This window comes from Lissotriton vulgaris, chromosome 4_1 (assembly GCF_964263255.1).
Source record: "Lissotriton vulgaris chromosome 4_1, aLisVul1.2, whole genome shotgun sequence".
Classification (NCBI taxonomy): domain Eukaryota; kingdom Metazoa; phylum Chordata; class Amphibia; order Caudata; family Salamandridae; genus Lissotriton; species Lissotriton vulgaris.
Genome location: NC_141691.1, coordinates 2,034,245,117 through 2,034,257,781, shown reverse-complemented (window position 1 = coordinate 2,034,257,781; position 12,665 = coordinate 2,034,245,117).

The window sequence follows — 12,665 nt, the reverse complement described above, 5'->3', positions numbered from 1 at the left end:
ACCTCTGAGCCAATGTTTAGAAATTCTAGGCACAGTTAAATAGTTTGTGAAGAAGAACATCGAATAGTACATATCATGCAATGTAAGGCTTTAAATACCAAGCACAGGTTTTGAATTGGACCCTGTGTTTTCCTGGCAGCCAATAATTTCAAGATAGGAGTGACACTTATTATCTTACCGACTGAAACATGTAGCCTTCCTGCTGCTATTTGTGACTGTTGTAATCAGTGTTGATCATACTTGGGAAATCCTAGGTTGGTCTTATTCGCATAGTGAAGTCTGGAACCAATATTGGCCGCCATTATTCTTTTCAGTGCCTCTACAGAAATGTAGGAGAGAAACTCTCTAGATGTCCGCTAAAGAAAGATGGCAATGAACAACCTTAGAATCACTTAAAGATGGTTGTCCATTATTATCCCCGGATTTTGCTGATATCTGAGCATTTGGGAGGAAGAGTAACACGGGTCCACAGATCTGTATTTTTGCTTATAATTACTGCTTTTTTTTAATTTGTTTTAATTTTTAAGCAACTCTGTGTCACCCATCTGCAGGTAAAACGCATGGTGTCTTGGAAATGTTGTGGGAAGGTAGTGTTTCCATCTAAACGGAGCAAGATGCGCAAGCCTTCAGCGATATTCTATAAAGGACACCGTCTCTCAGCCAGCTCTCAAATTAAGGGTATAACATGGATTTTAAGCAAGTGAGAGAATTACATACAAGCTTGGGGACTCAATATTTGACTGACACACTTTCTGTCAGGAAAGAGGACAGTTGACCTGCTTGTATCCGATACTTTAGGCAGGATTTCATCATTGTTTTTGTAGTGTTGTCTTAGCGGAAACCGGTTTATAAGGATGTAAATAGTAAGTTCCGTGTAGTTATTTACACATTAGTTGTGCCACATGACAAAACGTTGGCACTATACGGCAGCAGGGTGATTGTAAAATCGTTCTTCAGAGTATGGGGGTGATTACATAGGTTTTTTTAAAAAGGGGGATCATAATGGCTTTCTTATAATTTTCTGGAATATCACCTTATAAAAGAGGCATTAAGGATTGAGAGCAGAGGTTCCATTGTGACTGGGGATCCAGCGCTTAATTTGTAAAATAATAAGTGCTGGGCTCTCGTAATAAAGCCACTGCAGCTTGCCCTTGCCATGCTGCTAATGATAGTAAAAACACAACTACTAACCACCACACTCCTACAACCGTCGCAGGCTGGTTTATGTGTTTCATTTATTTATTATACTTTCCGTGCATATACACCTGCTTCGATGTGCTGGCAGCTCAGAATGATGTGCTGTCCACCACCATACGAAGGGGCAGATTTATGAGGCCCTTGCGCCACGTTTACGCCGCTGTTGCGTCACGCAAGGCGGCGTAAACGTGGCGCATCCCTACGACCGATTTACAACGTGACGCATCTAGGCAGATGCGTCACGTTGTAAAGCCCTGCGCCGCTTGTGGGCGTTCCGGCGCAGGGTGGGCGTTCCGGGGCAGGTGCGCCTCGCAAAAGTGGCTGAGTGAAATCTATGAGATTTCACTCAGTCACTTTTAAGCCAATGCTGCGTCAAAAGCCTGCGCCTGCTTGAAGCAGGCGTAGGTCTTGACGCAGCATTGTTAAAATGGGGCACCCCCGAGCCTTGCTGGATCTGCGTCGTGCTTGCAACGCAACTCCAGCAATGCGCCACATTTCCGGCACAGATGCGTCACGCATCTGTGCCGTTTTTGCACCATGGTGCGCCGCATTATAAATGCGGCGCACCATGGCTGGCGGAGCTGTGGCGCACTGTGGCGCATGTTAACTGGCGCATCCCTGGGGATGCGTCAGTTAACATAAATCTTCCCCATAGTTTCTGAAAGCCGTACAACATCCTAACTTATAATCATCATGGTTATAGGAGCAGCGACGCAAGAATAGTCCAAATGCGTCCCGGAAGGCTCTTTTGTTGAAAAACTGTGAGACAGTCAAGAAGTAGTTACTACTAAATGTATGTGACCTTTAGTCCCTGATGCTAATTTTTTTGATGAATATTGTTCTCTCTGATAAGACTTGTAGTCTACAATTTTTGAGGCACCTTTTGAAGATGAACTGCATCCTTTGTACAAGTGTACTGCACGGCGTTGACCAGCGGTCGCTTCCAGGCCCGACAGGCAGTGCATTATCATCATCAAATCTTGTGAACCTGGAGCAACCACCACGGTGATGACCGTCATGGCACCACAATCCCGAAAACAGCAGCATTCGTTTGGCAATGGGCATAGCATATTGGCACGTCTGCGCGCCAACTACTACTTAGTACTTGCTTACCGTCCATTACTGCCTGCCTTTATTTACTGATGATTAGGCCTGGGCCTGGTGCTGCTACTACCTGCCCTCAACCAAATTGTCGGGTTTGACATGAATGACTCGAGGGATCGGGGTGTGCAAGGGCGTAGCAATCTTTAGAAAACTGCACACTTTGCCGCCCACACCCTACGCCCTCAGAAGCAAAATTCAGCCCAATCAGTGTGCTGGCAACACTGAACTAAGGGCCGCCAAAAACATAGCATATGCACAGTACTGCATATGAATCTCCTCTTGGCTCAGGCTCAGACTCATAGCTAGATGAAAAAGAGAATCATATTAAGAGCCCCCTCCACCTATCGGTAAGAATGATAAGATCTGGTTGATGAGGGGCCGGCGGGACCATGCCCTGCAGCTGCTCACCTGTCCCCACCTCCAAGCCCTGCAGCTGCTCACCTGTCCCCACCTCCGAGCCCTGCAGCTGCTCACCTGTCCCCACCTCCGAGCCCTGCATCTGCTCACCTGTCCCCACCTCCGTGCCCTGCAGCTGCTCACCTGTCCCCACCTCCGAGCCCTGCAGCTGCTCACCTGTCCCCAACTCCGAGCCCTGCAGCTGCTCACCTGTCCCCACCTCCGTGCCCTGCAGCTACTCACCTGTCCCCACCTCCGAGCCCTGCAGCTGCTCAACGGTCCCAACCTCCAAGCCCTGCAGCTGCTCACCTGTCCCCACCTCCGTGCCCTGCAGCTGCTCACCTGTCCCCACCTCCGAGCCCTGCAGCTGCTCACCTGCCCCCACCTCCGAGCCCTGCAGCTGCTCACCTGTCCCCACCTCCGAGCCCTGCAGCTGCTCAACGGTCCCAACCTCCAAGCCCTGCAGCTGCTCACCTGTCCCCACCTCCGAGCCCTGCAGCTGCTCACCTGTCCCCACCTCTGAGCCCTGCAGCTGCTCACCAGTCCCCCCTCCCTACTCTCCTCTTGCAGGTAGATATGGTTGCAGAAGAGCAAAGCCAATCAGGATTTCAAGCTTGCACAACTGTGATACCGTTTTTGAGAACGTCGCCCTTGGGTGTAACGAAAGGGTGAGGAGGAAATGTATATCTGTGAAATACAGAACTTAGGGGCTAGAGCGTCCGACTTTGAAGCTAAGGAACCTGGTTCGAGTCTCGGTGGCAGGCTCAAACAATCTGTGATTCTGGGTGATGTACCTAATTTCCCTCTGTCTAATATTAAACATTTCCATCAGCGATGCAACTGGTACAAATGTTAAGTGCTCTGATACCTTTGGGTCGAGTTCACGCTACATAAACTGCAACAATAAACAAATACTGCAGGGGGGCATTATTTCGCTTAATGTCACAGGCCAGCCTTCAGTTCACTCGACACAGCCTCTCTTAAACGGTTACTGGTGTTACAGTGTTGGAAACACTGAAGCCAAGTAGTGCATCCCTCGGAGTGAAAATCTGCAACACGTCTTTTAGGAGATACTTTCAACTGGCAGGCAGTCCAATGAGTAAAATGTGGGCCACTCTCCACTCTTAACACAAAGAAGATACTCATTTTGAATACACTGTCTGGCTAGAAAAGCAAGTGGAATTCCGTGCATTACCTCAGTTACGGGAGCATTGTTTCTATGGAAATGCGAATCTCCTGCCAGCTGAAAAATCCAAGACTGAATGACGTTAGCTACTCGGCTTGCACCTGCAATAGCGGGCTTCACCAGTCAGCAGTGTGTTATCTACACACAAAGCAACTGCAACACTTTACTGGGACTCACTCCGGAGACGATAAGAACACTCACTGACTCAGCACCGCCTCTGAGTCCAGTAGTGAGGTAAATATGCCAATGTCATCAAGGCAAATTGTGATGTACAGCAGATTAGTGTAGACCCGGCCCTGATAATTAAGTGCCGGTGCTAAGCACCGCAAAGCACCGGCACATATTCTTTCCATAACTACCAGAGGGCAAGTGTCAAGTAGAGACCCCGAATTCACCGTTCTCATTATCTTTAAAAGAACTCATAACCAGCTGCCCAAAATCCTAACTTGATTCATTCCATTCCTAATGGAGTTGGTTACAGTATTAAGCTCTTTTTCAAGACTTTCATGAATTAAACTTATCTTTTAAATAAAAAATAAATTACATTACACAGTTCCTGCCAGTGTTTTTGTTTTGAGGGGCTCTACCTCCAAAATATAATTCGAGGTTCATTTTTATAAATCACTTTTTGAGTACTGTAGGCTTCATAGACCTTATTGGAATAATATGTGGTTTTCATTTTAAAAGATGATTTTTAAAATCTGACACAACTTGTTTTAACTTATTTATTTATTTTATGTATTATTTATTACTCTTATCAAGCGCACTATCACCTTGCAGGCATCCTGGCGCTGGAAGCTCAAAAGAGGGGCAGGACAAAAGTCAGACGGAGCAGGACAGTTGGATTACATCACTTGGGAAAAAGCCAAGTTGTAACCTTTTTCCTAAAGGGGAGAAGCTCCTCAGTTTGCCTACTTTCACACGGGAGCAGATTCCATAATTTGGCAGCAGCCACCTCAAAAGATCCACCCCCTGATCTAACCTTCTTAAACCTAGGCCCTCTCACCAGCCTAGCCGCTGAAGAGCACAGCCGCCTGGTTGGGGTATACCAGGCAAATTTAGCTTGCAGGGGTAGAGGACCTATTCCATGAAGTGGTTTAAAAACTAGGCATAAGGCCTTAAATTGTACCCTCTGTCTCACCGGGAGCCAATGAAGTTTCGCCAGGGCTACTGGCGCATGTGCTCTCCTAGGAAGCCCCAGGACCAGCCTAGCAGCCGCTAGGCTGTTTAGGCTGTTTGTTTAACTACAAACTTTATAATACTGCTACCATCGGCTCTCAGGGTGTTTAATTTCAGTTTGGCATTAAGAACTTCTTGAGTGAACCATGAGGCCCAAGCAGGATAATCTGCATCTCTTCTTGAGGGAATGTTGATTACCTACTTCCTTAATCCAAGACCGTTAACTCTTTCTCAACCTTACCTGAAGACATGGCCAGTCTCGGTTTGGTGTATTCTAATGTTGCTAATTAGCTTTTTGAGTTGGCCTTCCACCATTTGCAAGTGATTTAGAATTCGATATGACTGTTTTGAAATGGCTCCAATTTAGCAAGATCAAATGTAATAAAAAATGATCATAACCCACACATAGCAAAACAACATCACTGATTCTCATATAGTTTTAAAGCCTGCCGTAGCGGGCTCTACTGGCCACTAAAGGCCTGATTCAGCATTAAATGTCCGAGCCAAAGGCGAGGGCTTTCAACTTGGAAGTGGGCCTTTAATTGCCGGTAGAGCCAACTAAGAGGGCTCTAAGGCTATTAGAACATTTTGTCTCTAGAGGGCAGACTGTTCTAATTTTTAAAACTAAAGCCTCAGGGAATCCGAGGGTATTGAAATCCCTTTGGGCTCCATGAGGCTAATTTGTTCACAGCAACAGCTGTGAGGAAACATTGGGCTGTTGGAACACTGGGCTTCTACCGGCCGTTAGAAGCCCAGGAAATGCTATTGTTTTCACTGGTTCAAAAAACAGGGGTGGTTGGGCCCAGTGGGAAAGAGGGTAGGCAGGGCCACAATATTGTATAAACTAAGGGATTTTTGCCTAAACCTCAAATGTTGATTGAAACAATGAATGCTGGTTGATGGATAAACAAAACTTTATTAGTTTACCCCGACAATGATTTATGTCTTTTGATTTTTACTCAGTTATCAAAATATTTTTTCTTTTTTCGCACACAAACAAAAAATCGCCTTCAACTTCATGTATGGCCATATACAGTTTGAAAACCAGATTGTGAATATGTACAGTAAAAAAACACAACAGTGAACATGTGAATACATATACATCAACAATGTATACGTGATTGTGACATGGACAAATTGATCATGAACATTATGCACAAATTGATAATAAACAATAAGAAAATCACAATACTCAATAAACCACTTGGGGAATAGGAGACTTTTCAAAATCAAACCCCAAGACCTGAGATAGAATGAATCAATACAACTCAGGAGAAAATGCCCATTTCTGCACCAGTAACATTGGCATTAAATGTCTAAGAGGAAGAAATGCCGATTCTGCATGGACAGGATCTTCTTTTGAGGGTCTGTACCACTCTCGATTGTTGACGTGTGATTGGCCTTCTGCAAGGTACATGGGACGGGGCCATAGGACTAAAGCCCCGCCCTTGTCCGCCTGTTTTATAACAATTGATGTGTCTGACACGTCAACAATCGAGAGTGGTACAGACCCTCAAAAGAAGATCCTGTCCATGCAATCCAGGACAAAATTGCAAGAATCACAAAGACAGGACTGGATGAAGGCTATTTAGGGTCGAAAGAGTTTGAATTTCTTAACAAGAAATCACCGAGAACGCCAGTTCTTTATTTCTTGCCTAAAATACATAAAAACGAAAGGGCACCACCAGGCAGACCCATAGTGTCCGGGTGTGACTCCGCGCTTGAGCCGGTATCCAAATATATTGATTTCTTCTTAAAACCCTTCATTGTACAGGTGAAATCATATCTCAGGGATACGACGGACTTCATCACTCGAACGGAGGGGCGCACATTCAATGAACAAACTGAACTGATGGTGACATTAGATGTCGCCTCACTCTATACCCAAATACCGCAAGATGAGGCACTTGAGGTCATATAGCTATATCTAGAACAACGAGATAGGCCCCACACGGTGCCCTCTTCATTCATTGTATCACTGGCTGAAATCACGGAGCAACTACTTCAAGTTTGAAAATGAGTTCTTCATTCAAATCAAAGGGACAGCCATGGGCTGCCCTTATGCGCCGGAGCTGGCAGTGCTGTACATTGCACAATATGAGGAAAGATACATATATAATGGCAAGCCTTTCTCATGTCATATCAACCAATGGCTGAGATACATCGACGACGTCTGGCTCCTGTGGCAGGGGAGCCAGACGGAACTCGACCAATTCCATGTATGGTTAAACTCGCGGCACCCTGACATCAAATTCACGCTGAAATCCAGTCAACACAAAATTACCTTCCTTGACGTCACAGTAGGCACCAGCGAAGCTAAGTTGACAACCACTCTGCATAAGAAAGAAACTGACAGAAATACCATTCTCCATTACACAAGCTCACATCCACAATGCTTAAAAGAAAACTTACCTTATGGGCAACGATTAAGGATAAGACGTAATTGCACAAACATGTCCGACTTTGAGTCACACGCAACAACATTCTGCAGTGAAATGGCAAAACGGGGGTACCCGAAAAAGCTATTAAAACATTCAAAGAACAGGGCCAGATTTACCCCAAGAGAGACTCTACTTCAGGTCAAAGAAAAAAGTGAATTAGATAAATTGGTGTGTGTCACCACTTTCAGTCAACACACAAATCACTTTAAACGTATTATCCTAAAAAAATGGCACTTATTGGAAACGCTTGAGTACCCCCTATCAAAACCAATCTTCGCCATGCGGAAGAACACAAGTATAGGGCAACAACTTATTAAAGCAGATAGTCACATCCCGCCACCAAAAAATGACCTTATAGCACAGTGGAATCTGAAACCTATATGTGGGCACCACAAATGTGGCCATTGCGTATCGTGTTCAACAACACTGGAAGGCAATATATTCATCCATAATGGTGTTAAATGGAAACACGAAGCATTCACAAATTGCAAGACCAGAAATGTGGTCTATGCTGTGGTATGTCTGTGCAACAGAGTGTACATTGGCAAGACAAGCCAACCCATTAATGCAAGAATAACCCAACATCGTTCACGAATAAAGAAAAAAGTAATGTCCGCACCAATGGTTGAACATTTCGTTAATAATAACCACAGCAAAAATGAGTTCAAATGGACAACATTGGTTTGGATAGATTCTAAACATCAGTCTGGTGTCGATACCATGTTATTGCGCAAAGAGGAATACTTGATTCTAAAATTCGAAAGTGTCAACAAGGGCTTGAACAGTCTAAGCGAAATAAATAGGGCTTGAGAACCACAGATTCACGCCTGAACACCAAATTCAAGAAGACATCATAATGTATTCGTGACCACACAGGTTCTGATTGGTCACAAGAAAATCACATGGGATATGTATGTTTCAACCGGCTCCGCCGCGGACAACTACAACCAGAGTGTGCCGTGCTGGAGTGATATTGACGAGTGGTGCTAATCGCACAGCTGAACGGTAAGCCCTTGATCCAAAACACTGCAAATTTTTTCCATTCCGAAAAGTAAACAATCAGCCGAGTGATTCTTTTCCCCTTGTCCCTTCAGAATCACACAGAAAGAAATTATTCAAATACCGGAGCGACGATTTTCCCGCGCCGGCAGACCCGTACACAAGTAAGTTTCCTTACCCCGTGTACACACCAGCCTCACGGGGTAGCAAACTCACACCAATCCCCATTTTTTGTAAATTTCTTGCAGAGATGTAACAAGGTCAACAAAGAAACAATCTATCCCGGACAACAGCACACTTGCCGCCGGACCACGAAAAATAAAGGTAACACTTTTTCCTTTCCCCGTACACCGTTTGAGGTGAGCAATTTTCGGCTCCTGCTACAACGGTGCACTGATCCAAATCTCACTCTGTTGCAGTTCATTCCCACGGCATAGACGACCCCATTAAGGAAGTGCATCCTTGGGCAAGAATTATACGAGGTATGCCGCATCTTGAGATGCGTACATTTCTATTAACATTTTGGCTTGAGGACCCTGTTTTCTAAAACAATCCTTTTCCTTTTCATAAATAGTTCTCATGGACCCGAATCACACCGCCCTGATGAGAATCCTGTAAACCATGTAACGGGATTCGAAACGCGTCGGCATTTCTTCCTCTTAGACATTTAATGCCAATGTTACTGGTGCAGAAATGGGCATTTTCTCCTGAGTTGTATTGATTCATTCTATCTCAGGTCTTGGGGTTTGATTTTGAAAAGTCTCCTATTCCCCAAGTGGTTTATTGAGTATTGTGATTTTCTTATTGTTTATTATCAATTTGTGCATAATGTTCATGATCAATTTGTCCATGTCACAATCACGTACACATTGTTGATGTATATGTATTCACATGTTCACTGTTGTGTTTTTTCACTGTACATATTCACAATCTGGTTTTCAAACTGAATATGGCCATACATGAAGTTGAAGGCGATTTTTTGTTATATTGATAACTGAGAAAAAATCAAAAGACATAAATCATTGTCGGGGTAAACTAAAAAAGTTTTGTTTATCCGTCAACCAGCATTCATTGTTTCAATCAACATTTGAGGTTTAGGCAAAAATTGTTTTCACTGGAGCACACAACAGTCCAATGTTCAAATTAGATTTGAATGGTTAATCAAGAATGAGCAGACCACTTCTTAAAATTGTAATGGAAAATCACACATATAATATTGTAAGAGAGCTTTTAACTACGTGAACATTTTAAGAAAGCATAGCTGCATCTGCGATACGGTTAATTAATAAGGTGGCAACATGTAAACCATGCTTGATAATGATAGCTACTGTGTTTGCTAGTCATTTAAGGTTGATTACACAATATTTCTCTGCAACTGCAGTTATTAAATGCAGAGTAGATTTATTGGGTAACTTGTTCTATGATAACAACTCCGGGTCTAGTTCAGCGGAGCACAATCAATCGAATATTTCAACACTGTGTTTTACCAAGGATCTCATGTTCAACTAGGCCCTTTTAAGTTATATATGCATCTATACCTTGTTTTGACTGAAGTAAGACAATTTTTTCACCCATCCATTGCTTACAGGTATTGTGTTATATAGGAGCATGTTTAATCTCAGTGGCTACAGAGGTACTTAATGGATTTGGTGCTAGAAGTTCATTGGAGAAACACCATCAGAACTTGGTACATTAATATTACCTAGCCTTGCTGTTAGATGGTGGAGTTCAACATAGATATAACAAATAGCATAAGAATGTGTGATGAAATATAGTTCAGTCCTATTTGACCTTTGACTAATTTTTTAGAATTATTGGTGAAGTGTTTGTGATACTTGCAATCGCAGGCTAATGCACATGATTTATAGACGACTACTGTATACAAAATAATCTTATAGTAAAATGCCATAAAATTATGAGTGTGTATACCTATTTGGGGGTCTGTAGCAGGCCTCTGTGCATATATTACCTGTACATTACATACTCTATGGCAGATTTGCCTGATTCCTAACTCTCCCCTCCCCATGGGTATTAATCATTATGGAATGAGGAAAATGCTCCCGCTAGTTATCCTTTTCTCTGAAAAGTTTGTTTTGACCTTTTTGGACATTTTTGGAGTTAATACATCAAGATACAAAGCACTTTTGATAGGTCCCCTTATATTGTGTTTCCATATCTTAATGAGTATGAAATGAAGGAGATTTCTTATAATAAGAAGGCTATTTTCGAAAAATAAATCATTCTAAAAAGCTAACCATATAGTGTGAATTCTAGAATCTTAAATTGTTCCTAGTCTCCAACAACAGTACACTATTCATAAGCCATTCTATATCCTTTGTGAATGCTAGCTACACTTGTAAACGTATGCATCTAATTTTTTTTCTCCAGTTTTCTCCACAAGTCCCAAGCCACCCATACTGGAACCCCATAGATGTAAGTATATAAAACATATGACATCCACAGATTACATTCAATCAATTCAATTTCAATTCCATTTGTTGTTTCTCAAGGTTCTTAGCCACAAATTGACACTTTCAGTAATTGAGAGGTATCCACCAGTGCCTGCATATTAAAATAAGTTCTTTCATCTTCTGTTGCACAACGGGGGTAGGAGGCACTAGGTTGATTACTCATGATCATGTCTGCAAGCCTTTGCAGCTGTCTTCAGTTTCAGTGAGTAAGACAGCTATCTAACTCTAAAGACCTGATTATGACCCAAGCGGTCTGGGAACTGTCATTGCTTTTTGGTGGCCACCCCCCCTCATACCTAGAGGTCCGACTGCCAGATTTTGATGCGGGTGATGACACCTCCTCGAGACTACAGCTTCCGTCATTATTCCTGCTCTTGGAGTGGGAGAGGCAGAGATGGCTAATGGAGGCATCCCTGTTTCTGCACTGCCATCCTCATATGACCTTCCTTACAGCCAAACTTTTCATGGCGGGGACACCACCATGAAAAGGTCTGCAGAAAGGAAGGTAATGGGCCCATAACACAAGGATATATGACGAAAACATCTTTATGTGACATGGCTGGTGCTAAGCTGGTGGCCTCTGACGTCATGTTGGTGCCTGCAGTGTTTTCCTTGCACAACATGGCGCAGGGCAACAGTGCGCCCGATTGACTATAGCCACCACAGTATGGCCGGCATGCTGCAGGTTCTTTCCTAGAGCCACAGCTTGGTGCCAAATGGACTGCACCTCCCGCAGGAATGTCATAATGCTGCAGTCTGGATTATGCCAGCTTGGCAGCGTTCTCTATACTACGCTGTGGGCTGGTGGTGGGGGGCCGCAAAAGTCAAAATCAGCCCTTGAGCCTATTATCTGCAAATAAGAAACCTGTTAAAGAAGGGGCCTTTATTAATTGCGTATAGCCTGAGCAGGGTTTATAATTTAATCGGGGAGTTGAAAAGAAATGTCACCATTTATTATTTACTACTGTCAGTCTGTAGTGCTTCACTGTATGTTTGTAGAATTTTACTGTATACAAGCTGTAGGTGAAAACTGACCAATATAAAAATTGCACATATGCTGAATTTACTGAATAATGAATGTCTCTTTCTACAAGTAAACAGCAGGCTTGAGTGGAAATATATAATTCATTTTGCCATATTTCAAACTCATACCTGTACTTTGGGTTTTTGTCATATTTCACGGAGTCAGCTCTTAATTAGATAAAGGCCTTTAAGCACCCTGTTGAGTCAAGTAAAATAATCTTCTGGTTAGCGGGTAGATCAAAACCTATCCCACCAAAAAAGTCAGTCTGGAGTGGAATAACTCTGTTTTTGGGAGAGGAAGGGAGCAGAAGTAGAACCTAAATAGTTTAACTGCATTCACACTACCTGAGAAAAATGTGCATGCACTACCTCCAAAACCAATAGGGGAGAATTCAGAAGTAAGCTTCTACTTTCTACAGGGATTTCCCTTGGTTAGGAATTCATTTCTATTGCCATTTGGAGCCAACAAGGCAGCAATAGAAGATACTGTATGACTCAAGTCCTAAAATGCTTTGTATCAGGGATGAGAGAGTGGTGGTGGATCAGATTTGGATTGGGCAATGGTGCCAACTTTCTGGAAGTTTCCTACTCCACTTGAATGCCCACACTCAAAGAAGACATTTTGAGAGGCACTGGAATCTCAAGGTGCCAAGGACAGACATACTCTTC